This window comes from Ahaetulla prasina, chromosome 3 (genome assembly GCF_028640845.1).
Source record: "Ahaetulla prasina isolate Xishuangbanna chromosome 3, ASM2864084v1, whole genome shotgun sequence".
Classification (NCBI taxonomy): Eukaryota; Metazoa; Chordata; class Lepidosauria; order Squamata; family Colubridae; genus Ahaetulla; species Ahaetulla prasina.
In genome coordinates, this window is record NC_080541.1 from 214,118,739 (window position 1) to 214,145,420 (window position 26,682).

General features: G+C 42.1%; 1 protein-coding gene across 3 annotated transcripts in view; it reads left to right on the plus strand.

Annotated features, from left to right (window-relative positions):
* The window catches only part of PHACTR3 (phosphatase and actin regulator 3), a 341,542-nt gene that overhangs the window by 11,668 nt on the left and 303,192 nt on the right, over positions 1–26,682 (plus strand). The gene's annotated exons all lie outside the window — the stretch shown is intronic.

Genomic DNA, 26,682 nt, shown 5'->3' on the forward strand with positions numbered 1-26,682 from the left:
AGTAAAAGATTCCTTAGGTCTTCTTTAAATCACGCTAATTTTTTGCTGTTTTCTTTATCTTATGGTATGTCTGTGACATAACTACTAATGCCCTGTATAATTTTGTTTGTGAAAGGCACCAGCAAGAGAGTGTATTAGAACTATGCCTTCCTAAATGGCTTCTCATAATGATCCTGTTAACTAGATTCAAGCAGCATGCTAAGCACTAAACTCAGGTTAACAAAACCCAATTGCAGTTATATAGACGGCATCCAATATCCCTTAGAGCCAGTTTGGTGTAGTGGTTAAGACACTAGGCTAGAAACCAGGCGACCATGAGTTCTAGCCCTGCTTTAGGTATGAAACACAGCTGGATGACTTTGGACAACTCACGCTCTCTCAGTTTAATCCACCTCATAGGGTTGTTGTTGGGGGGGGGGGAAATAGGAGAAAGAAAGAGTATTAGGTATATAAGCCTTCAGTTATTTATAAAAAAAATAATAAAGGTGGAATATAACCAAAAAAATAATCTTATGGCTAGATTTTGACCAGATCATATTATAGGCAAAGAAAGTGGATGCTTCACCATGAAAATGCTACATGAAGATGCGACATCAAAAAATAATGTTCCACATTTAGGGAGCGGCTCGAAGCTCCCATATAACATCTATCCTGCGCAGGCTGCACTGGCTTCCGGTTGCCTTCCGGGTGCAATTCAAGGTGTTGGTTCTCACCTTTAAAGCGCTCCATGGCTTAGGACCGGGTTACTTATGGGACCGCCTCCTGCTACCGGTGGCCTCCCATCGACCAGTGTGTTCCCACAGAGAGGGTCTCCATAGGGTGCTGTCGGCCAGACAATGTCGACTGGTGACCCCCAGGGGGAGGGCCTTCTCTGTGGGAGCTCCAGCCCTCTGGAACGAGCTACCCCCAGGGATACGCCAACTCCCTGACCTCCGGGCCTTCCGGTGTGAGTTGAAAACTCTTTTATTCCTTCGTGCAGGACTGGCCTAATAGTTTTAATGGGGATTTTAATAGTTTTTAGTATATTCAGCCCATCTAAATTAATCTTTTAAATCTGTTTTTAATTTTTGTATTTGTTGTTCTTAGTTGGCTGTAAACCGCCCTGAGTCCTTTGGGAGAAGGGCGGTATAGAAATTGAAATAATAAATAAATAAATAAATAAATAAATAAATAGACAAGAAAAATCAAATGCATAGGTATAGTATAGCTGGTACCTGGCTCAATAGTAGTTTGTGAGAGGGATCTTGGAGTCCTAGTGGACAATCACTTAAATATGAGCCAGCAGTGTGTTGCAGCTGCCACAAAAACCAAAGCAGTCCTAGACTGCATTAACAAAGGGATGGAATCAAGATCACATGAAGTGTTAATACCATTCACTAATGCCTTGGTACAGCCACACTTGGAATATTGCAACCAGTTTTTGGCCTCCATGATGTAAAAAAGATGTGGAGACTCTAGAAAGAGTGCAGAGAAGAGCAACAAAGATGATTAGGGGACTGGAGACTAAAACATATGAAGAACGGTTGCAGGAACTGGGTATGGCTAGTTTGATGAAAAGAAGGACTAGGGGTGACATGATAGCAGTGTTCCAATATCTCAGGGGTTGCCACAAAGAAGAGGGAGTCAAGCTATTCTTCAAAGCACCTGAGGGTAGAACAAGAAGCAATGGGTGGAAACTGATCAAGGAGAGAAACAACTTAGAACTAAGGAGAAATTTCCTGACAGTAAGAACAATTAATCAGTGGAATGACTCCCAGAAGTTGTGGGGGCTCTAATACTGGAAGGCTTTAAGAAGAAATTGGACAACCATTTGTCTGAAATGGTATTGGGTCTTGTGCTTGAGCAGGGAGCTGGACTAGAAGACTCCCAAGGTCCCTTCCAACTCTGTTATTCTGTTATCCGTTAAAAAGTTGTAAATCTCTGTGATGTGTTTTTGTGAAACTGACTGACTTTGGTTGAGACGGCTTTCCTTTGGGAGGCAAAAAAAACCTGGCTGACTAGGAGAGGTGAAGCAAAGAATGGCAGAAACCTCTTCTGAATTTCCAACCAAGCTCCAGTACCCATAATGAGATGTTTCTTTGTTGGAGCAAAGCATGTTATACGAGCACAGTAATTGTGCTTGGCTAATTTGGACCTGCGGTTTAACAGATTGCATCAGTGAAATTTCTAAATGTCCCAAGTTGTAAATGCAGAAGAAATTGCTCTCCAAATTGGTGGTTGAGTTCCTTAAAGGTCATGGAGGCATGGCTTTAGGAGAGAGGAAAAAAAATCAAAAGAAGTCTACAGTTTAGTTCTCAGCATCTTCATAAGTGACTGAGCTTAAATTTCAGGCAATTTCTTTCTTTCTTTCTTTCTTTCTTTCTTTCTTTCTTTCTTTCTTTCTTTCTTTCTTTCTTTCTGTCTGTCTATCTATCTATCTATCTATCTATCTATCTATCTATCTATCTATCTATCTATCTATCTATCTAGGTCTTGGCATATTCGGGTCTTTTTCTGTGTAAAGTTGAGAGAATCTTGGCGACATTTCGACAAGGTCTTACTCATCATCTTCAGGCTGGTGCTTGCGGCTTCGTGCTTGTGTGAGCAAAGCGTGGTCAGAGCTGCCGTCTCTCTGTAAATACTGGTGGGGAGGTGGGGAATGTTGCTGTAAGCGGGATGCTGCATCACAAAACCCAGGATGCTGCATCACAGCCATCTGCTCAAGACATCACATCACAGAACTCCAGAGGCCACAGCACCAAAGCTCAGGACATCATAACACAACCTACTACCCAGGATGTTACAGCACAAGACTCAGGAGGTCACATTTCCAGAACTCAGGACATTTCCAGGAAACCCATTACCACTACAGGAGGACACATTCCCAGAACTCAGGAAGTTTCCACACAGCCCATTAACCAGGTCGTTACAACACAAAAGACCACACCCACACAGGATGCTACAAAACAGCCGACCAATCTGCAAACACCCACTCCATCTACCAATCAAGATGCAACCACATAGCTAACCAACCCGCTTACAGCAACACTCCTCACCTCCCCACCAGTATTTATAGAGAGACAGCAGCTCCGACCACGCTTTGCTCGCACAAGCATGAAACCAAAAACACCAGCCTGAAAATGATGAGTGAGACCTTGTTGAAACATCGCCAGGATACTCTCAACCTTACATGGGAAAAGACCCGAATATGCCAAGACCTACATACCTATACCCATGAAAACCGATGAAAACACACACACACACACACACACACACACACACACACACACACACACACACATATATATATATATATATATATATATATATATATATATATATAAATATATATATATATGTAGGTCTTTGGTTATTCGGGTTTTCTCCCGCGTAAAATTGGAAGTGTCTTGGCGACTTTTCGACGAAATCTTATTCGTCATCTTCAGGCTTCAGCTTCGTGCTTCTGGGACAAGACACTTCCAATTTTACGTGGGAGAAAACCCGAATAACCAAAAACCTACACACACACACACACACACACACACACACACACACACACACACACATATGTATGTTGTGGGAGCTTTATCACTTGAGGCTTTCAAGAAGAGACTGGACAACCATTTGTCAGAAATGGTGCAGGGTCTCCTGCTTGAGCGGACTAGATCAGGGGTCTCTAACCTTGTCAACTTTAAGATTTGTGGACTTCAACTCCCAGAATTCCTCAGCCAGCTTTCCTGGCTGAGGAACTCTGGGAGTTGAAGTCCACAAGTCTTAAAGTTGACAAGGTTGGAGACCCTTGGACTCGATGACTTACAAGGCCCAACTCTGTTATTCTGTATTTTATTCTGTAAGTAACTTCAGAGTGGATCCCATCTTGTGGATTCCATATTTGAGCAGGGACTTAATTCTGTCTCTTCTTTGTTTCATTTGCAGCGACTGGATGCTGTCCCTTGATGGCTATCAAACAAATATATATTGCCAAAATAATGAAACCAGGCATTCCAAATCTGGTTTGCAAAACATATGGCACGATCACTAGATATGATATGCAGAGAGATATGAAACCTCTGTGGCTACCTGATAGTCATCTAATTCCTTGCATCCCAGGTCTAGTATGTCCAGAAAAACATTGAAAAGAGTTATTGGAACATCAGACCAATGTGATGTTATTTAATACCATCTAACATGTTATTTGCTAGTTAAAATGAGCTGCAGAGCATCTGCTTAAAATCAAGTGAAATTGAAACAACGAAGCCCCCTAAAGCTCGCTTGTTGCCCTGCAGGGAGGAAACTGCAATGAAGAAGCAATCTAAAACAGCAGGGAAAGAATTAAACACCCCCTTTCTGACACCTCGTGTTTGCTCTTACTCAAGATTGAACGTCTTAATTTTAAAAGATTGGACTATAGTTGCAGTCACCTTGCCAACCCGGCTTTATAACTGCATTAACATATTTTCCCGAGAATCAGACCCTGTCTTATATTTTTTTGAACCCCAAAATAAGCGCTTGGCCTTATTTTCAGGGAGATCTTATTATTTTGGGGCGTGTGGAGCAAGACGGGGCTCTTCTTGCGGTGTTACCTGATTTCCAGCTCTGTCTCCCTAACCCTAACCGGAGGAAATGCCGGGGATCGGCTGTGCATGCATTTAAATATTTTTGGGGAGGGGCTTATTTTCCGGGAGGGGGGGCTTATTTTAGCGCATGTGCTCAAAAGCCCGATTGGGCTTATTATCAGGGGCTGTATTTTCAGGGAAAGACGGTAGAAGAGAAAAAATTGTAACTTCTGGCTTTTTTTTTTTTAATTGAAAAAGTTTTAACAAACAAAAATATTTTCCCCCTTTCCCCCCCCAAACCCCCTTTCCCCCCTCCATTCACCCCCCAGCTTCCCAGGTCAATCACAAGGTATTGTTATACATAAACCAAACATAGTATAAAATTTTCCCTTCTAATCCAATTAACCTCATTCAAATCTTTTCATTTCCTAACACCCCCCATTATATAAAATAATACATCCTAATTATTCAAAGGCAATCTGATATCTCTTAATCTGATATCTGTTTTGTAAATAATCAATCCATTTTTTCCATTCAATTAAATATCTTTCCTGCGTATTGTCTTTCAAAAAGGCTGAGATTTTAGCCATCTCAGCCAAGTTAGTAACTTTCAATATCCATTCTTCTATTGTAGGTAACTCTTTTTTCTTCCAATATTGTCCAATCAACAGCCTTGCTGCTGTTATTAAGTTCAAAATCAATTTAATCTCAATCAATGTACAATCCGTTATAATTCCCAAAAGGAAAAGTTGCGTCAGGAACTTTAGTAACTTCTGGCTTTTTCACATATCCCTCCTGGAGAAATTCTTCCTATAAAGTCTTGTGTTTCTGCAAAAAATCTTGCATTTCGCTCAGCTCAGCTCTGACCTTGACCCAAGCAGCAAAGCGCCCAAAGTCATACACTGTGAGAGTCATTGGGATCAGCTGGGCTAAGAGCCCAGAAATCTTCTGGTTTGATCACAAAACTGCATGGAATGGTTCGGGGGGGTGGAACCCCCTCCCCCCAAGAAATCAGAAATGGTAGCTTGGACAGATTAAGCAGAAGCATTCCTTTGATCAGCAAAATATCTTGAAAAAATCGAAACTGTTTCTTTGAGTCATAGAATTGATATCTGATCTATATATCTGTAGGCAGGATAAGAAAATGTAACACGGGGTTTGTCTCCTGCTCTTTTAATACGGATTGCTATCTATCCATCCTTTTCTTTCTCCAAAATTTACAGTGGGGTTATTCTTAGAAACATACAGTTGAAAGTCACCTAAGAGATCATCAAGTCCAACTTTCGGCACACTGCAGGATTCATTATTACAACGTACCTGATAGATGGCTATCCAGCCTTTGTTTGAGAACTTCCAGTGAAGGGTAGAAACCACTCCATGGGGGTAACCTATCCCATTGTTTATCAGCTCTTACTGTTAAGAAGTTCATCCTAATGGGTCATTTCTCTTTACATCCTTTAAATTTCATCTCATTAGTAATAGTATTACCCTCTGGAGCAGGGGGTCTCCAACCCTGGCAACTTTAAGACTTGTGGACTTCAACTCCCAGAGTTTCTCAGCCAGCAAAGTTTAAGTCTTAAAGTTGCCAAGGTTGGAGGCACCCTGCTCTGGAGCATGTAAGAATAAATCTGAATCCTCTGCAACAGGGGTGTCAAACTCAAGGCCCGCGGGCCAGACCTGGATTGCGGTGTGCTTAAATCTGGCCCCTGGGGCCGGCCTGGAAATATCAAAGGACCGGCCTGCGGTGCCACTGTTGGCTAAAATGGGCCACGTGGCCCCGCGTGGCCCATTTTCAGCCTCCACAGCCTCCTGCAGCACTGCCGGCCAAAAATGGGCCACATAGAGGTCTCCTGAAGCCTCCGCTTGGCCCTTTTTCAGCCCATTTTTGGCCTATTTTCAGCCCGTTTTCAGCCTGCAGAGTGTTGCAGGAGGCCATGGAGAGTGAAAACAAGGTGCAGGGGAGGGCATGTGCAGCCCTCCATGCTCCATTTTGGTTGGTAAAGTGCTGAAGGATGCCTTTCAGGCTGAAAACAGGGCAGAGGGGGCTGTGCGCACCATCCATGCCCCATTTTGGCAGGCAGAGTGCTGCAGACGGTGTCTCCCCCTGCCATCTCCCCCACCCCCCCCGGCCTGCAGAGAAGAACTACAATGTTGTGGCTCCAACCCCCCCACCCCGGGCCTGGCCTCCTGCCAGAGAGTGACTCAGAGAGTGAGGGGGAAGGGCCATCAGGGCTCCCCTCCCCAGGTCTGGCCTCTCTGGCTCAGCTCCAGGAGCCAGAGGCAGGCCAGGTGGAGGAAATAACGAGGCCTCTGTCTCCTGTATCTCCCCTCAGCCCAGGCAATGCTCCCAGACCCAGCTGTGGACAATCAGTCCTGTTTAGATCCCAGGTTTCGTAGACAAGAGAGGCGGGAACCCAAGAAGCAGGGGTGGGCCAGGCCTAGAAAGTGCTGAGTCACGGGGTCACACCCCACAGGGTATAAAAGCAGGAGGGGCTGCTCCACTACTTTGTGATGGACAAATCAAACTGACTGGAGAAAACTTGAGCTGAACTATTTGACTGAGCATTTGGCTTGGAGTGCTGTTTGTTCCTGACTTCCTGGTTGACACGCCAGCATAAAGAAAGATAAAAGAAAACCTTGGCAGATCCTCGCTGGTTTGCTGCCAGAGCTGATAACTGCCGTGCACTAAATTGCCGGCAAATTGAGTCATTTCACGTGCCTCCCAGACTGAAGTGGGGGGACAGAATATACAATGCTGATCTGGCCCTCGAAGAAATCCAGTATGACATCTCTGCTCTACAACATGACAGCCCTTCCGATATCTCAAAGCAGCCATCATGTCTTCCCTCAACTGTCTCTTCTGCAAGTTAAACATACCTAGGATTTTTAACCATTCCTTGTAGGATTTTGATTTCCAGAACGTTGACTATCTTGGTAGCACTGCTCTGGATGTGCTCCATGTTAAAGTTGCCAGATCTGACACCAAGGAATCATAAAAGCAGCAAGGTTGCTGGAAGAACTCTAAAATATGTCCTTTCTTAGAGATGCTATTGGACCAAACCATTGTTCCAAGAAGTTCATAGTTGGAAAAAGAGGTTCCAAACTTAAATATAAGGGGTCCTTGGCAGTCTCTCAACTTGGTTGCTTTCTTGCAAACGTTTCATTATCCAAACTACGTAACATCATCAGTTCTAGTCATGTCACCTAGTTTGGGTAATAAAAAAGTCTACACTAGCACTGATGATGTTGCCTAGTTTGGGTAAAGAAATATCTGCAGGAAAGCTTGGGAAGCTTTTTCTCCGTTAATATTGTACTGCAAACCAGGGCATACAAAAACTTTGCTAGACCAATTCTTGAATACAGCTCGTCTGCCTGGAATCCGCACTGTATATCAGACATTAATACAACTGAGCGAGTCCAGAGATATTTCCCGAGAAGAGTCCTCCACTCTTTTGCTTGCAACAGAATATTTTGGGATTAGACAATTTAGAACTACGCCGCCTTCAGTCTGACCTAAGTGTAGTACACAAAATTATCTGCTACAATGTCCTACCTGTCAGTGACTACTTCAGCTTCAACCGCAACAATACACGAGCACACAATAGATATAAACTTAAGGTAAACCGCTCCAAACGCGATTGCAGAAAATATGACTTCAGCAACAGAGTGGTCAATGACTCTGTGGTTTCATCCCCAAACCCCCATAACTTTAATCTTAGACTGTCTACTGTTGACCTCGCCCCATTCCTAAGAGATCTGTAAGGGGCATGCATAACCGCACCAATGTGCCTACTGTCCCTGTCCTACTGTTTCCATTTATTTGTATCCTTATCCTGTATTCATAATCATGTTTATACTTATATATCTTATCTAATACGTGCTTGACGAAATAAATAAATGAAATGAAAATGAAAAGCAACCAAACTCAGAGAGCACCAAGGACCCCTCATTTCAACCCTGAGCTACAAATATTCTCCTTTATTGGTACAATCAAAATAATGTATCTCAAATACGAATGCACTTTCCATAGGGAAGATAATTCTTCTATAAAGTGTTGCCTTTCTCAAGATTGTTGGCACTCATTAACAGGATGATTATTATTGTTCGTTTGTGCCCCAGGGGACATCATTTATCCTATCTGTAATTACTTCTTGTAAAGTTCTAACATTGGTAATAGTATTTACTATCTACTCTTCTGTCAGCCTCCTTTTGGGATTGCCTTCTCTCTCCCCCACCCCAAACATCAGGATCTTCCCCAGTAACTCTCATCTTTGCGTTATATTTCCAAAGTATTTCAGTGTTAGGTTCATTATTCATGCTCCAAATGATGCCACAATTCAAAGAACACCATCTGGTTGCATGGATAAAAACATCATTTCATGCTGTTTCTGTATGAGTCCAAACTCAGCCTCTATGACCTTCATCCATTTTTTGCATCCTACTTCCAAAAGGATGTGAATTAGCCTTCAGGGACTTTAATGCTCAAGGTTTTCAAATAGTTGTCAAAGTCAAAATGCTCCTGATTGCCCTTTGAGCAGGATTCCTGACTTGCGCAGAGCCCACAACCACCTTCAGCCCAATGGATTTGCTGTTTTTCTTCATTCTGAACCTGGAGAGGAGAATCATTGAAATACACATCTCCTATTCATGATCGACAATTATAATTAAGGAGAGGAATGAGAACACAGGGTGTCTACAATTCTACTGCTTCATCTTGGAGTCCTAGTGGACAATCATTTAAATATGAGCCAGCAATGTGCTTCAGCTGCCAAAAAACCCAACACAGTTCTAGGCTGCATAAACAGAGGGATAGAATCAAGATAACATGAAGTGTTAATATCACGTTCATGCTCCAAATGATGCCACAATTCAAAGAACACCATCTGGTTGCATGGATAAAAACAGCATGAAATGATGTTTTGGTAAGGCCACATTTGGAATACTGCATCCAGTTTTTGGCCACCACGATATAAAAAAGATGTTGAGACTCTAGAAAGAGTCAGAGAAGCGCAACAAAGATGATTAGGGGACTGGAGGCTAAACATATGAAGAACAGTTGCAGGAACTGGGTATGTCTAGTTTAATGAAAAGAAGGACTAGGGGCTAAAAACGAATGAATATAGGTAGGTATAGCGGAGGGGCGGGTGGGAGGGCCCAACCGATGATCGGAGGGAACCAGTTTGCTCTCAACTCACCATCATTGCTACCGGCTTGCCTGAACCGGGGAGAACCGGTAGCAATCCACCACTGTCTAAAACATATGAAGAACGGTTGTAGGAACTGGGTATGTCTAGTTTAATGAAAAGAAGGACTAGGGGAGACATGATAGCAGTGTTCCGATATCTCAGCTGTCACAAAGAAGAGGGAGTCAAGCTATTCTCCAAAGCACCTGAAAGCTGGACAAGAAGCAACGGATAGAAACTAATCAAGTAGAGAAGCAACCTAGAACTAAGGAGAAATTTCCTAACAATGAGGGCAATTAGCCAGTGGAACAGCTCGCCTTTAGAAGTTGTGGGTGCTTCATTACTGGAGGTTTTTAAGAAGAGTCTAGACTGTCACTTGTCTCAAATGCTTGATCAGGGAGTTGGACTAGAAGACCTCCAAGGTCCATTCCAGCTCTATTCTGATCGATCGTATTTTTCATTTCTGTTGAGAATAAAACTCTTGGAAAACTTTGAGCTGAGGGAAAGCATACAAGAGTCCAAGCACGTATACAGGCCATCATTCAATATTAACAGTCGTCAAAGGGCAATGGTATGGCAGACGCATTGGTTGTTTTTCCATTGTCTGAAGTTTCTCTTTGCTGTGGTTTCAGTTGTTTCTACATCTGATAATGTAGATCCCAACTGAATTTTTTTAAAAAAAAAAATCCCTTTCTAGTGGCCAAAATAGCTCAGTGGTGGATTCAATTTTGGTGAGAATTGATGGGCTCCCTGTCCTGTTCCCCATGGATAAAGTCAAGCAAGCATGGGACAGTCATCTGTCAGAGATGGTTTAATTTGAATTACTGCTCTAAGCAGGGGGTTGGACTGAGGGCCTTAAATGGTCCCCTCTCAGCTCATGTTTCAAGGATTCTAAGTCCAACATTCAACATCTGGATTCCAGACACATTCTTCTCCCAGGCTCACACATGTTGATCTTTCCACATAAGAGAGATTCCAGTAGCCAGACTGCTGGTTTGGGAGGAGAAATTCCCTGGAAACTGCTTAATACAATTAAGTCAAAACTTCTCATTCCCTAGAGGCACCAGAGGATCCATGTTATTAGTCCTTCCTGTTTTAGAGGGGCTGGAAAAGACGTATAATTAATTTCTGAGACACATGAGATTGTATAATGGCAGTAATCTTAATGCTAAAGGTTCAGTATTAACAAAGGCAATTTAACTACATTGTGATATCATATATAGAAAATTTCACTTTGGAGCAAATGTGTCTTTGAACTCCACATTGTTACAGTGCTGGAAACTTTTCGTTTTTAACCTAACTGAAAGCAGAGATTTCCAAGAATACAGACTTTGAATCAAGATGCTGCTGTATGAATTCAACCTTCTAATAAATGCTTAATTTGAAAGAAAGCGACACTTTTCTTTTCTAATTGCCAAATATAGGTAGCCCCCAACTTACGATCACAATTAACCCCAAAATTTATGTTGTGAAGTGAGACCTTTCAGAAGTGAATTTTGCCCCATTTTATGACCTTTCTTGACACAGTTATAATAATAATAACAACAGAGTTGGAAGGGACCTTGGAGGCCTTCTAGTCCAACCCCCTGCCCAGGCAGGAAACCCTACACTACCTCAGACAGATGGTTATCCAACATTTTCTTAAAAATTCCCAGTGTTGGAGCATTCACAACTTCTGCAGGCAAGTTGTTCCACTTATTAGTTGTTCTAACTGTCAGGAAATTGATCCTTAGTTCTACGTTGCTTCTTTCCTTGATCAGTTTCCACCCATTGCTTCTTGTTCTACCCTCAGGTGCTTTGGAGAACAGCCCGACTCCAGTGGTGGGATTCAGTCAGTTTGCACCTATTCGGGAGAACCGGTTGTTAATTTTCAAAGCAGTTCGGAGAACCAGTTATTGGAAGAAATCTTATTTTGTTTTTTTTCCACTTTGCAGGGCTAATCCTGTAAGGAAGGCAGGAAGGAAACATTCTGGTGTTATTTCTAGTCTAATCTTTATTGCCCTCCTTACAGAAACTGCCTCTCTGGTTAACCCTTGTTACATTGTAACAGCTAAGGCGAAGCACCCATTGACGTGAGTGATGTTGAGTTGGCCACACCCACATGGTCACATGAGCACCGAGCCATACCCACCCAGCTGGTCATTAGGGCAGAGAACCAGTTGTTAAATTATTTGAATCCCACCACTGCCCGACTCCCTCTTCTTTATGGCAACCCCTGAGATATTGGAACACTGCTATCATGTCTCCCCTAGTCCTTCTTTTCCTTAAACTAGACACACCCAGTTCCTGCAACTGTTCTTCATATGTTTTAGCCTCCAGTTGTTAAGAGAATCACCACTCCAGTTGTTCAGTTAGTAATATAGTAAATCATGAAGAGTAGAGTCACGGTGAGGGTCAAGATGGCAGACTTGACTTCATGACTGAAGTCTTGCACTCTATTTACATAAGTTGCAGAATACACCGCAGCTTCTGAGATCTGGAAAAATGATCTTACAGTAGTGGCCAAAATTGTGGAAACCTTTTGGAAAAAGTGTATTTTAGAGGTTTGATGGCTAATAACACCAATTTTGGGGTGGGGTGGGGAGTTTCAAGATAATCATATCCCACTGCTGGAATGGCCTGGGAATAGCCCAGACCCAATTAAAAATTTATGGAGCCAACTAAAGAAACTTGTTAGTCAGAAGTGACCCAGCAATAAAACCCAGTTAATAGAAGCAATCATTCAATCTTGGTTTCACATTATAACAGCTGCAGAACTAAAAGACTTGGTTCACTCCATGGGAAGCCGTTGTAAGGCCATAATTCATGCTAAAGGTTACCCAACTAAGTATTAACTGACATGATAATTTTTGTATATCTCGTTTTATCTATGGTGGTAATTTTTGTATATCTCGTTTTTTCTATGTGTTTCACTTTTTTTCTTTATCCTGTAACTGCTATTCTAATAGCAAATCCTTCATAAAAGTTATTGCATTGCATTCTTGATTAAATTATCTTTCCATTGATATAAAATTTTATGGTACTACTCCCCCCCAAAAGTTGTGTTATTAGCTAGTTTTAGAAAATACACTTTTCCCCAAAAGTTTCCACAATTTTATTTATTTATTTATTTATTTTATTTTATTAAATTTCTATACCACCCTTCTCCCGAAGGACTCAGGGCGGTGTACAGCCAAAATAAAACACAGAATATATACAATTAAAAGAATTTAAAAAGAACTATTACTGTGCGGCCGATTATTAAAACATTTAAAAATTTAAAATATTATTAAAACCCCAATTTAAAAACAACTATTTATGCCAGTCCTGCTTGAATGAATAAATATGTTTTAAGCTCACGACGAAAGGTCCGAAGATCAGGCACTTGACGTAAGCAATTTTGGCTGCTACTGTACATATAAGGTAAACGCAAAGATGATTTACTGAAGAAGCCTGTTCGCATTTCTCTCCTTGATCATTTTGATAAATAACTCAAGGCAACTAGCATAATACTCCTTCCTCTTCCTATTTTCCCCACAACAATAACCCCTGTGAGGTGCTTTGGAATGAGAGAGATTATAATTAACTATGGAAGCATCTAAAATAATGTGAACAAGGAAAGCAATGCAGAAGGACGGATGAAACCTGACATCTCTTCAGCTATCAAATCCCTTCTCCTGCTCCGAGTAGAAAATTGAACAAAACTGTTCAAAGCTATATACAATACAAGTAGTCCTCACTCTACAGCAGTTCATTTAGTGACTGCTCAAAATTACCAGTGCACTGAAAAAAGTGACTTATGTCCACTTTATAACCTTTGTACCATCCTCATGATCAAAATTCAGATGTATGTCTCATTTTTGCAATCTTTTGACAAGCATCCAGTCCCACCTCCTGCATCCCCAAAATAATAAGACCCCTGATAATAAGGCCAAGCCATAATTTGGGGTGGGGGGGTGTCAGAAGAAAATAAGAGCCTGTCTTATTTTCGGGGAAACACGATAGAGCACTGATAATGTTAAGTAGTTTGGTACTCACCAAACTCAGACAGCACCAAGGGCCCCTCAGAACTTTCAAGTCCTAGATAATGGATGATTGGCTTTCCCTTGCAGAATGGTCATAGCCAGTTATGGAATTTGTTCCAGAAACCTAGTTTAAAACGTCTGGACTGAGGAAATTAGGTTGGAAAGAATGACAGACAAAATTCCTTCTTGATGGAGCTTTGACTGGATAAAAATACACACTGTTGGACTCAGAACAGAGCTGCCTTAATGCTACATCTGGTTTTGAGAAAGCCCTCAGATTTGCTCCCATGATAATCCATCGAAAAATATTTTTCTTTTTTTGCATTCCTAGCTGCAGGGCATCTACTTGAAGATAAAGTTCAGGATGCAAAGTTCACACAACATGATTAAAACCCTAACCCAATTAACCCTTGACTCTCTCGGTGAAAGTGCTGACCCAGATTATGTCCCTATGAATTTTTTTCTCTCCCCCCCCTTTTTTTTTTTGCTAAAAACAAAATAGGAAACTACAGTCTTCCAGCCTTCTTTGTAGGGAGGCTGAAAAAGTGGCCAACCAATGATTATGAGTGACCTTGGATGACCAATTGCTGGTACAGGGGTGGATATGGTAGCCGAGAAAAGGATTGACTGCATCAGTCATGTTGTGCAAGTCCAGCCGATGTAACACAGAATACAGAATAATGGAGTTGGAAAGGATCATGGAGGTATTCTAGTTCTCTTCAAACAGGAGACCCTACATCATTCTGGACAAATGGCTATCCAGTCTCTCTCCTGTGTTATCTTCTGGAGGCAAGCTGTTCCACTGGTTAATTGTTCCCATTATCAGAACATTGCTCCTTAGTTCTAGTTTGCTTCACTCGCTGGTTAGTTTCTCCTTGCTTAGTTTCTAGTTTACTTCTCTGCTTGTTTAGTTTTAATTTGGTTGTTGTGCTCCGCCAGCAGCCTGTGGAGGCTGGGGAGGACAATGGGTCAGTCCTGGAGTCAGGGGAAGGCCCAGATGAGGACTCTGCGTCAAAGGCAGAGATGGGACCAGGGCCATCTGGGAGCGATGCACGGACTCTGGAGGCTCCAGAAGGCAAGAGCAGCTAAAGCAAAAAGGATGACTCGGGAGTAAGGCCAGGAGATGATTGGCCCCTCCCATAAGACTTAAAAGAGAAGCAACGGCTCTTGGGTTCTTTGTAGAAAAGCAACATTGATTCCATTGCTTCTTGTCTCCTGTTTCTGAATTTTGTGGGGTTCTTGCCAAGAAAAGCCTTTGGCAGGGTGCCAAAGAAGACAAAGATTTGTGATAAGGCTGAAGGACTTTTTCTGAAGGATTTTGTTTTGGACTTAATTTGGACTAAGCTGAGAATGAAGTAATTCTCAGCTGTTCTAATAAAATATGTTTGTTTAGGACTGATTGTGTTTGGTAATAACTACCTGGGCCTGGGTCACAACATTGGTTTAGTTTAGTTCTGTGACTTTAACCTTGGTTCTTTCCCTCTTGCAGGCTGTTCACTGGGCCATAGCGATTAACACTGGACTTTGTGGTAACAAGAGATTGAGTTCATTAAGCTACTTTTCAGACCCAGTGGCAAAATGGGAAGACCATAGACCTTTTGGAGAGGAACATGTTCATAGAGAAGTTTTCAAAATTTGACCCATCTGTTCAATTTTAAGCATGAGTTTGAGAAAGAAACTTCAAGGAAAACATGAGTAGAATCCTTCAAGTCCACTGTTATTAGTGGTGTTTGAGGTCCTTCTCCTTGGTAGGTTAATTTAGAGCAGTGTTTTTCAACTTGGTAACTTGAAGACGCATGGTTTTCAAGTCTTAGGCTGGGGAATTCTGGAGTTGAAGCAGGGGTGAAATGTTCTTGATTCGGACCAGATCATCTGATCCGGTAGCGATGGCGGCGGGTGGTTCGGAGAACTGATAGCAGTCTTTTCTCCTTCCATTGGGAACTCAGATTCCCGCAACAGTGTTCCCTACTTCAGATTAAAGTGGCCTGTGATTCATGAAAGCTTAAGAAAGAATAAATTGATTTCTTATTTAAAATGCCTCGAAATTCATTGCTTTTACTGCCATGGCCATCCCTACAGAGCAGTGTTTCTCAGAGTTGGCAACTTTAAGATGTTTGGACTTCAACTCCCAGAATTCCCCTGGGGAAAAGTTTGCCAAGTTTGAGAAACAGTGCTGTAGAGATCCGATGTAAGACAGTTGTGATTTGTGCAGAGTGTTTTTATTTTTTTTTAAAAAAGCAGTGGTGTCTGTGGGCAGTTTCTGCTTTTGCTCTAAAAAAAATGGCATGAAAATAAATAGGATCCTTGATGGAAAAGCTTTTTGCCACGGAGACTTAGGGGAGGGGGCTTTTAAAAATGCATGGGGTATCTGATGAATGAAATAGTTTGATTTCATGCACCAATTGCACCCACAGCATTTGAAAAGCCAGTTGGCAAAATGAGGGCTAAGCATTTTGTTTACTGCTCTCTTTTAAGGAGCTGTAAAGTGTTTATGTTAATTATTAGTTAAGTAAATAGCACATTATTTCATCCTTGCCTATAGCTCTGAAAGGAGATACATCCAAGAGTTCTTGAATGTTGTGGCAGCTGCCAATGGATTTCCTATGTTTATTTATCTGCAACAGTTATTCCATTGTTTCTGACCAAATTGACAGCTTTGCAACATGCAATTAATATCTCAGATTAATAACCATGGACCCATGGAAAATGCCGGTTTTGGTACGGCTAAAATAGAGAGCATCAAATTACATGTTGCCTCAATCAAGTTTTAATAGGACGATCTTCAGTGCCCATTAAGCTCACTGATGGTTGATTTTGTCTTTCAGTTCTTTCTTTGGCTGCTTGTAATTCAAGTTGATTTATTGCACTTAATGCCTGTCCAATCTGTACGAGCCCTTGGGATCCCCTCATTTAACTACATGGAAGAAGTCAATAAGTCAAGTGTTTGCGATAACATAAATATTTAAGAGGGATGGTCTCGATCATGCCTTTGGAATACAGGCAGTTCCCACCGGACAGCCCGCTAAAACACTTGTACTCAGCACGACCGGTAGGAATGAACTGGGTTGCAATCAGATCCAGGAACAAATAAAGTGGAAATCTATGAAAGTTTCCCAATGTGGTTATTTTTGTTTTTGTTTATATATTTTTTATTTGTTTTCTTTTTACATACAATATGCGCTTAATGGACAGCATATTGTCAACTTGTTTACATAGTAATATTTATTAAGTTCCTAATTTCTACCTCTTTTATCCAGCCATTGATAAAACAAATCCCAAGTTCGAAAATATTCTGTGTCGTCTTTTTCTTTTATCTTCAGTGTTAGTCTGTCCATTTCTACAAAGTCCAATAATTTTTTAATTTTTTCTTCTGTAGCTGTTTCCTCGCTTTCCCAATGTTGTGCAAATACAATTCTTGCTGCTGTTAAAATATGCAATATCAAATATACATTCCCTTTATGATCATATTTTTCTGGTATTATTGTTGTGGTCTGTCAGCAGCCTACAGAGTTGGCAACGGAGTTGGACACGATGAGGCTGAGGTGAGGCCAGGGCCATCGGGAAGTGAGGTGTTGTGACTCCGGCCCCCGAGCCTGTCCTCATGGAGGAGGATGACTCTGAGAGTGATGAAGAGGAGCCGACAAGGCCTCCCTCTCCAGGACCTTCCTCTCTGGCACTGTCCCAGGTTCCAGCTGCAGGCCAGGAGGAGGAGCTGACAAGGCCTCCCTTTCCTGGACCATCCTCCTCCCTGGCAACGCCTCAGGTTCCAGCTGCGGAAGATCAATCTTGGATTGACCCGAGGCAGCGACGAAAAGATAAGCGTGCGCAGCAAAGGAAGAGATGTGGCAGGCCCAGAGATTGCTGAGTCACTGAGCCACACCCCACAGGGGATAGAAGCGGGTGGACTTGCCATCTGGCCCTTGTGACGGACAAAAAGCTACCAAGTGTGAACTGCAGATCGGTCATTTGGGAGTTAAAAGGCCTGGACTGTGCAAAGGATTTTTCTGTGAGCTCTTGGCAACGGATTTTGGACGCGTGGGCTTCTGTCTCCATAAGAGATAAGGAACTCGGAACTTGGCAGGCCTTTGCACTGTCGCTGCCAAGTCTGTCATCCACTACAGAAAGTCAGGTCTGTTGTAAATATAAAGGACTGTGGGACACGCGTCTCTGCATCTTCTCTGTGAGGTGGGAAGGGGGACAGAACATGAGGTGTGGATTCCCGAGCCTCCAGAGACTGATAGTAGTGAGGCAGAGAAACAGGAGGAACCTGTTCCTAATGCACGCATGAGAAGAGCTGCCAGAAGGCAAGAGCAGCTCAAGCAGAGAGGACAACTCAGGAGTAGGGCCAAGAGATGATTGGCCCCTCCCATGGCTTAAAACAGACCAGCACCGGTGTTTCAGCTTTGCCGGAAAACAACGTTTTAGCTGTGTCTTCTGCTCTGTCTTTTGCTTCGTATACTTCTTTGTTTTTGTGGCTTCTGGATGTTTGCCAGAAAGGGCCTTTGGCAGCTTGCCTAATTGGAATAAGGTTTGCTAGATAACTGAGGAATTTGTGTTGGGAGGCATTTGTTTTACTTTGAGTTGAATGACGCTGAGAATGAAGTAATTCCCAGCTGTTCGAAAAAAGTTTGTTTTTCCACGGACTAAGTTTATTACTACCTACTTGGGCCTGGGTCACAACAATTATGCCTAACAAAAATAATTCTGGTTTATGATCTGTATGCTGTGTTAATATTTTTTTCTAACCAAGTATGTACTTTCATCCAATTATTTTTTTTTGCTTTTCGGCATGTCCAGCACAGGTGATAGTATGTACCCTGTTTTTGATTACATTTGCAACATTTGACAGACATATTTTAAAACACTTTTGCTAGCCTCGCTGGTGGTAGGTGCCACCTATAAAACATTTTATACAAATTTTCTTTATATTTGGTTGCCATCCTCAATTTATAGTTTGTTTCCCAAAGTTTTTGCCAGGTATCTAGTTCTATATGATATCCAAAAATTTTGCCCATACTATCATTGTCTCTTTCACTTGTTCAACTTCTATTTTTAGGCTTAGTAACAAAACCTAACAAAGTTTTCACAATGGCAACATTGGGGTGGGACAGTGGTGAAATGTAAAATTTGTTACTACTGATTCTGTGGGTGTGGCTTGGTGGTGGTGGGGTAATGTGACTGGGTGGTAATCTGGGTCAGTCACCAAGAACAGATGCTGGAGCTCATCTTCAGGGAACTTTACCTGATGTGTCCTGATGATGGGCTCCAGCACAAGTCTCGGAACACTAAACTTAAATAATATTATAATATAAACTTAAATAATGTGCTGGCTGCCTCCAATTTGGCAGTTCAAATCTCACCAGACTCAAGGTTGACTCAGTCTTCCGTCCTTCCGAGGTGGGTAAAATGAGGGCCCAGATTGTTGGGGGCAATAGTCTGACTCTGTAAACTGGTTAGAGAGGGCTATGAAGCACTGTAAAGTGGTATATAAGTCTAAGTGCTATTGCTATTGCTATAAGCAACTGCACCTGCTGAAATGTCTGGTGGTCTCCAAGGGGAGCCCCAGGCAAGGCAAATCATGATAACCCAGTTAGGAAGTGACAGAGCCACGGAGTGACAGTTTTCAGAGCATGCAATTCTAGGGGAATCTGCATCTGGGATAGCAGCCAAAGTTGAGCCAAAGTTCTTCTGACCATGGCTTTCATTCGCTGCTCCAAAAGGAAAACTGGTGCTGTTCCAAATGCAGTAGGTTTCAGCATTAACAGCAACTCCCTCTTGGACTAGCTTGGTTGAGTCTGAGCTTGTTTCTCCCTATAACCCACAACCAGTGGTGGGATTCAGCCAGTTCGCACCACTTTGGGAGAACCGGTTGTTAACTTTCTGAGCAGTTTGGCAAACTGGTTGTTGGAAGAAATCATTAGGGCAGAGAACCGGTTGTTAAATTACTTGAATCCCACCACTGCCCACAGCCCCATCACGAGGTCAAGGTTTCCACTGCATCTCCCATTTAAGTTGTGATATTACACATATAACTAAGTGTCACTGGCACATTTTATCTATTAGATTTTTTATATTCCATTTTTGCTTTTATAAATAGCTCAAGGTGGTGAACATACTTAATACTCCTTCCTCCTCCTATTTTCCCCACAACAAAAACAACCGTGTGAGGTGGTTGGGTTGAAAGAGACACAGTCACACAGATGGCTTTCATGCCCAAGGCAGGATAGAATTCGTGGTCTGATTTCTAGGCTAGCATTTCACCCTGAATTAATGGATGATTTCACTCAGTGGTTTCATAAACATTGTAGGGGAAGGCTGAACTCTGGACACTATCTATCTATCATCTATCCATCCATATTTATCTATCTATCTATCTATCTATCTATCTATCTATCTATCTATCTATCTATCTATCTTCTCTCTCTCTCTCTCTCTCCATCCATCCCTATCTATCTATCTATCTATCTATCTATCTATCTATCTATCTATCTATCTATCCATCCATCTATCCATTCATCCATCCATATCTATCTATCTATCTATCTATCTATCTATCTATCTATCTATCTATCTATCTATCCATCCATCCATCCATCCATCCATCCATCCATCCATCCCTATCTATCTATCTATCTATCTATCTATCTATCTATCTATCTATCCATCCATCCATCCATCCATCCATCTCTATCTATCTATCTATCTATCTATCTATCCATCCATCCATCCATCTCTATCTATCTATCTATCTATCTATCTATCCATCCATCTATCCATTCATCCATCCATATCTATCTATCTATCTATCTATCTATCTATCTATCTATCTATCTATCTATCTATCTATCTATCTATCCATCCATCCATCCATCCATCCATCCATCCATCCATCCCTATCTATCTATCTATCTATCTATCTATCTATCTATCCATCCATCCATCCATCCATCCATCTCTATCTATCTATCTATCTATCTATCTATCTATCTATCCATCCATCCATCCATCTCTATCTATCTATCTATCTATCTATCTATCTATCTATCTATCTATCTATCTATCTATCCATCCATCCATCCATCCATCCATCTCTATCTATCTATCTATCTATCTATCTATCTATCTATCTATCTATCCATTCATCCATCCATATCTATCTATCTATCTATCTATCTATCTATCTATCTATCTATCTATCTATCTATCCATCCATCCATCCATCCATCCATCCATCCATCTATCTATCTATCTATCTATCTATCTATCTATCTATCTATCTATCTATTTATCTATCTATCTATCCATTCATCCATCCATACATATCTATCTATCTATCTATCTATCTATCTATCTATCTATCTATCTATCTATCCATCCATCCATCCATCCATCTCTATCTATCTATCTATCTATCTATCTATCTATCTATCTATCTATCTATCTATCCATCCATCCATCCATCCATCTCTATCTATCTATCTATCTATCTATCTATCTATCTATCTATCTATCTATCTATCTATCACCCATCCATCCATCCATCCATCCAGGTGGAAATATTTTTGTTTTCCTAAAATAGACTCATCTTTTGCATAGTTGGTGATTTACTTTAAACCAGATCACTTATCAGAAATAAAATTACACAAATTGGCCCCCCCAAACATTTTTACATGTGAAAATGATGTCGTTGCTAATAGACCTTTGTAAAACCATCCCTCAAATAACAGCCCAGGGAGAATGCCATTGAGCTGGAGCTTCTTTGATAAAATGAAAAGAATGGATAAATCTACAGGATGCTAAATTGGAGGTGACGGAGAAAATGATATTTCTGTAGTGCCCAAATCCCTCTAAATTTCTAGTCATGTGATCCTAAAAATAAACAGAGGCATTTTGTCTTCTCCTTGTGTTAAGAAGTATTTATGGCTGTCCATTTTGGAACCGCAGCTGAAAGTTATTTTGATCTGAGTCACAATGAAATTGGCCAATGTTTGTATCTAGCGTGGTGTGATTCTCTAACTAAATGTTACTGCTTTGAAACATAGCAAATAAAGAAGAAAAGTTCCTGTTTCCTCAACTTTCGGCATAATTGAGTGGTTGCCTTAGCATCTTACAATGTCTTTGTAGACATTTTTGAGGCTGATGCATTGGTCTATATTCATCATCATCTCAACAATCAAGTTCATGACTGATACTGGCAGGGAATGACAGAGAATCTAATCTAGAAATTATCTGGTTCAGTAAGATCGTTTACGGGCTCCTTACATGAACTTTAGCATAGGTTATGACCTCAAGTCCCTGTTCCCATTAGGTTCTATGCAGGGGTGTCAAGCTTGATTTCATTGTGGGCCTCATCAGGATTGTGTTTGACCTCAGGGGCGGGTGGGGCGGGCATGGTTAGGGAGGGTGTGGCCATCTTGACATCACTCATGTTGGGGGTGGGGCTGTGGCCCGAGTGCTCTCCCAGCGAAAATGGACTCCAGAGCTCTGTTTTTGACCAAAACGGCCTTCTGCAGCTTTCTGCCAGCAAAAACGGAGCTTGGGGGGGGGGCTTCATTTTTGCTGCAGAGGGCTGCAGGAAGTGGTCACGGCCAAAAATAGAGCTTGGGAGGGCTCTCCAGAGTGCAGTTTTCACTTGCAGAGGCACCACAGGCCGGACCTTCGCTGTTACCAGGGTAGCCCAGGGGTGGAATGCTCCCAGTTCGGACTGGCTCGCGCGATCCGGTAGCAATGGCGGCTGCTGGTTTGGAGGACCGGTAGCAAAAATCCCTGGCCCCGCCCCCCCACCTCTGCTGAGCTGCACCATCAGCAGAGGTTTTTCTTTTTTACTTTTAAAAGCCGGTTTTTCTTCAGCCGAAAACAGCCTTTAAAAGTAAAAAAAAGCTGAGATCTTTAAACTTAAAAAAAATTTTTTTTTAAAAGTCTCCTCTGGTGATCTCACCTGAGTTCCTCATCAGCAGAACCTTGTACTCTTACTTGTAGAAAACATGTTTTCTACAAGTAAGAGTCGAGATTCTAAGGGACTTACCTGATTACTGATGAACGCATGGCTTTTTTCCAAGCCAGAAAGCAGTTTCACTTTTAGCCCAGACAGAATCAATTGCTTAGCTAATCTATTTCCTCAGTGATCAACTAATCTGGCTGGCTTTGCTGGCTGAGGAACTCTGGTAATTGAAGTCCACAATAAAATAAAATAAAATAAAATAATAAAATAAAATATTTGTGCAGCTTTCTGAGATTTGGTGTGTTTTTGTAATGTTTCATTCTAACTACACAAACACACAAAATCTCAGAAAGCTGTATGTGGCATTTTGTGTGTGTGTTTTTTTTAATTTACATTTATATCCTGCCCTTCCCGCCCTTCTCCGAAGACTCAGGGCGGCTTACAGTGTATGTGTGTGTGTGTGTGTCAGTTGTGTTGTGTGTGTGTAAAGTGTGAAAGTTGGTTTTTGAGCTTTTTGTGGCTGTGTGAAGTGTGAAGCGCAGCTGCTTTTACATTGTGTGTGAGTCAGTTGTATTGTGTTGTGTTGTGTGTGTGTAAAGTGTGAAAGTTGGTTTTTGAGCTTTTTGTGGCTGTGTGAAGTGTGAAGCGCAGCTGCTTTTACATTGTGTGTGAGTCAGTTGTATTGTGTTGTGTTGTGTGTGTGTAAAGTGTGAAAGTTGGTTTTTGGTACCTCTTATTGTTTTTTATACTTTGTTTATTATTTTTATTATTTATTGTTATTGGCCATGCCCACCTAGCCATCTGACCACCAAGCCACGCCCATCAATTAAGCCATGCCCATAGAACCGGTAGGGAAAATTTTTAGATTTCACCCCTGGGGTAGCCCCATGGGCCAGATCTGGACCGTGGGCCTTGAGTTAGACACCCCTGTTCTACTGCATAATAGGAAAAGGGATTGGAGGCCATAGCATATTTGAGAGTTATAGTGTCAGTCAGTGGTGGGTTTCAAATTTTTTTTACTACCAGTTCTGTGGGCATGGCTTGGTGTATGTGGCAGGGGAAGGATACTGTAAAATCTCCATTCCCTTCCCACTCCAGGGGAAGGTTACTGCAAAATCCCCATTTCCTCCTAATCAGCTGGGACTTGGGAGGCAGAGAACAGATGGGGGTGGGGCCAGTCAGAGGTGGTATCTATCGGTTCTCCGAACTGCTCAAAATTTTCACTACCGGTTCTCCAGAACTGGTCAGAACCTGCTGAAACCCACCTCTGGTGTCAGTTATGCAGTACTTTCAATGAAGTTCCCGATTACTACTGGATTCCTTACAGCAAATGTCTACGATAGCCATCCTTTTCATAGGCACCTACAGTAGGGAAAAGTTGAAATATAAGTTGGAGTCTTTGGCCCTGAACACCAGGACTGGAGTTTTACAGCTCTAGAAGGACCTATTGATTACCATCATTGGGGTTGACAGGCACCCTGCAGAGATTGGCTGCTGCCAGTTCGCACCGGTTTGGGCAAACTGGTAGTTAAGATTCCGTGCAGTTCGGTGAACCGGCAAATCCCACCATTCACTGGCCCCACCCCTGCTCGTTTTCCAGCATGGTTTTTGGACCATTTTCAGGCTGTTTTTTTGGGCCATTTTCAGGCTATTTTGGGGGCAATTTCAAAATTGCCCCCAAAATTTTGTTTTCAGGCTGTTTTCAGATGGTTTGGGGACTGTTTTTGGCCTGAAAAACAGCCCCCCAAAACAGCCTGAAAATGGCAAAAAAAAAAAAAACACGACCAAAAAGATGCTGAAAAATGGGCAGGGGCGGGGCCATCCAGTGGTGGGATTAACCCCAATTGGCTGAATCCTACCTCTACCTTTGAGGCGAGTGGCTGGGAGGCAGGGCTGGGTGTGATGAGTGACATCACCCACCCAATCACATGACCAACCGGCCATGCCTACCCAGCCAGAGAACCAGTTGTTAAGTTATTCAAACTCCCACCACGGGCACCATGTATGACCATAACTCTTTGCTGTCTCTTGGTCTTGGGCGTTCCATGCCTGCAGAGGGACGGGAATGGTCTGGCCATGCATCCGAGCTCAATCCCAAGCCTTCTTATCTGCTCTTGCAAATGCATCTTTCTTAACTAAGCCTGGCCATTAACTGGTCACCCAGGGAGATGGCATCTGAGGAGACTCAGCATGTAGAATTGAGCTTGTAAAGGATAAATGAGCTCTGGGCGAGAGAAAGAGATTGCTTAGGCAATGTTTTTAGCATAGCTGTTACCAATCCCTTTTATTGTGTTCTTTTGGAGCAACTGAATTAAGGGACCAAGGACCTTCAAAAGCACATAATATTTTAAAAACTGTAAAATCTGTTCCTAGCTGCCTCTTTTGAATAGATGTTCTGAGCCAGCTGCTCCCAAGGTGCAGAATTTTAGAACTGTTTATAGGTAGCCTTCGACTTACAACCACAATCAAGTGCAACATTTCTATTGCTTAAGCAAGGAGGGGGGAGTACTACATAAGTAGGTTCCCCACCTTGAGTTATTTATAAAAGCAAAGGTGGTATAAGTGACTTTTGCCTCATTTCACCACCTTTTGCCATAGCTGTTAAGCGAATCACTACAGTTGTTAAAGCGAATCATACGGTCATTAAATGAATCTGCCTCCCGTATTTGACTTGGCTTGTTCAAAACAAACTGGGAAGGTTACAAACATCCCCAGAGAGTGCAACTCTCATCAATACATGCCAGTTGCCAAGCGTCCATGTTTTGATCACACGACTATGGGGATGTTGCAAGGGTCATACGTGTGAAACACGATCATAAGTCACTTTTTTCAATGTCATTGTAACTTTAAAGGTTTTCTAAACATGGTTGTGAGTGAAGGACTACCTGTAAAACAGGGTTCTATTTAAAATCAGCCTTACTCTCTTGATCAGATGATGGACCATGTAAAACAGGGGTGTCAAACTCGCAGCGTTACGGCGGCGTCACATGACGTATCATGACTTTCCCCCGCTTTCGCTAAACTGGGTGTGGGCATGGCCAGCACATGACGCATCCAGCCCATGGGCCTTGAGTTTGACAGCCCTGGTGTAAAAGAAAAAAAATTCTCCTAAAACAATTCTTGCAACCGGGAATAGATTTTTTTTTTCTTCCCCGTTCAAATTTTCTAGCCGTATTTTAGATTAGTCTCTTCTGCAGGAATCTCCAACCTGCTCGGATTGTCAAGTGCTCCGCTGAAGAGGCCTGAAGAATGTAGAACTCAGCTGGTTGGCTTGAGAAGGCCCCTGTATTTGCAGAGCCCAACCAGAAATACGAGCAAAACTACCTGCAGGATGCAAAAAAAAAAAAAAAAAAGAAAAGAAAGAAAGAAACAGGAGCTATTTCTAAACCCTTTTTCCAGTGTGCAAATAGTACAGGAAATTTCTCTTGGAAGAGAATAGCTTCCCCCGGACAAGAATGTGCTGTAAGGCCTGGCCAAGGCTAATTTTCCCAGCATTATGCAAACAAGTCCATTTAAAGGAGGGCGCTCAATAATGTTGCCGTTCCCTTGCAACGGTTTGGGATGTCAGCCGCCGTAACGTAAGGCCTTTGCGCTCGGCATACCAAGAAGTTGAGGACTCGGGTAAGCGTTGAACTTGCCTCGCTGACAAGCATCTCCAGTCGGGTGCCATAGGAGAAGTGCTCCCACGCTGTTCTGCATCAGAACAAGAACATTATTATTAATAGAGTGCCCGCAGCTCTTTAAAAAGGTAGCAGAGCCAAAAAAAAACAATTCCCAGCTGAGAGAGTTTACAGCTGAAAATTTTGACAGGGGTGTAAGAATAAGAGAGGAGGTAAGGAGAACAAAAGGGGTAGCTAAGAAACAAATGTAAGCCAATGCAGTTCCAGGACGTGACTCATGTTTTGTTTTGTTTTTTAAATAAAAAAAAGTTATTTTTGGTTTTCCCTTCTGCTGTCTCTGATGCCGTGAAAGATCCGATTAAAAACGCCCTTTTCCTTTCCCCAGGGGATAGGTCTGCT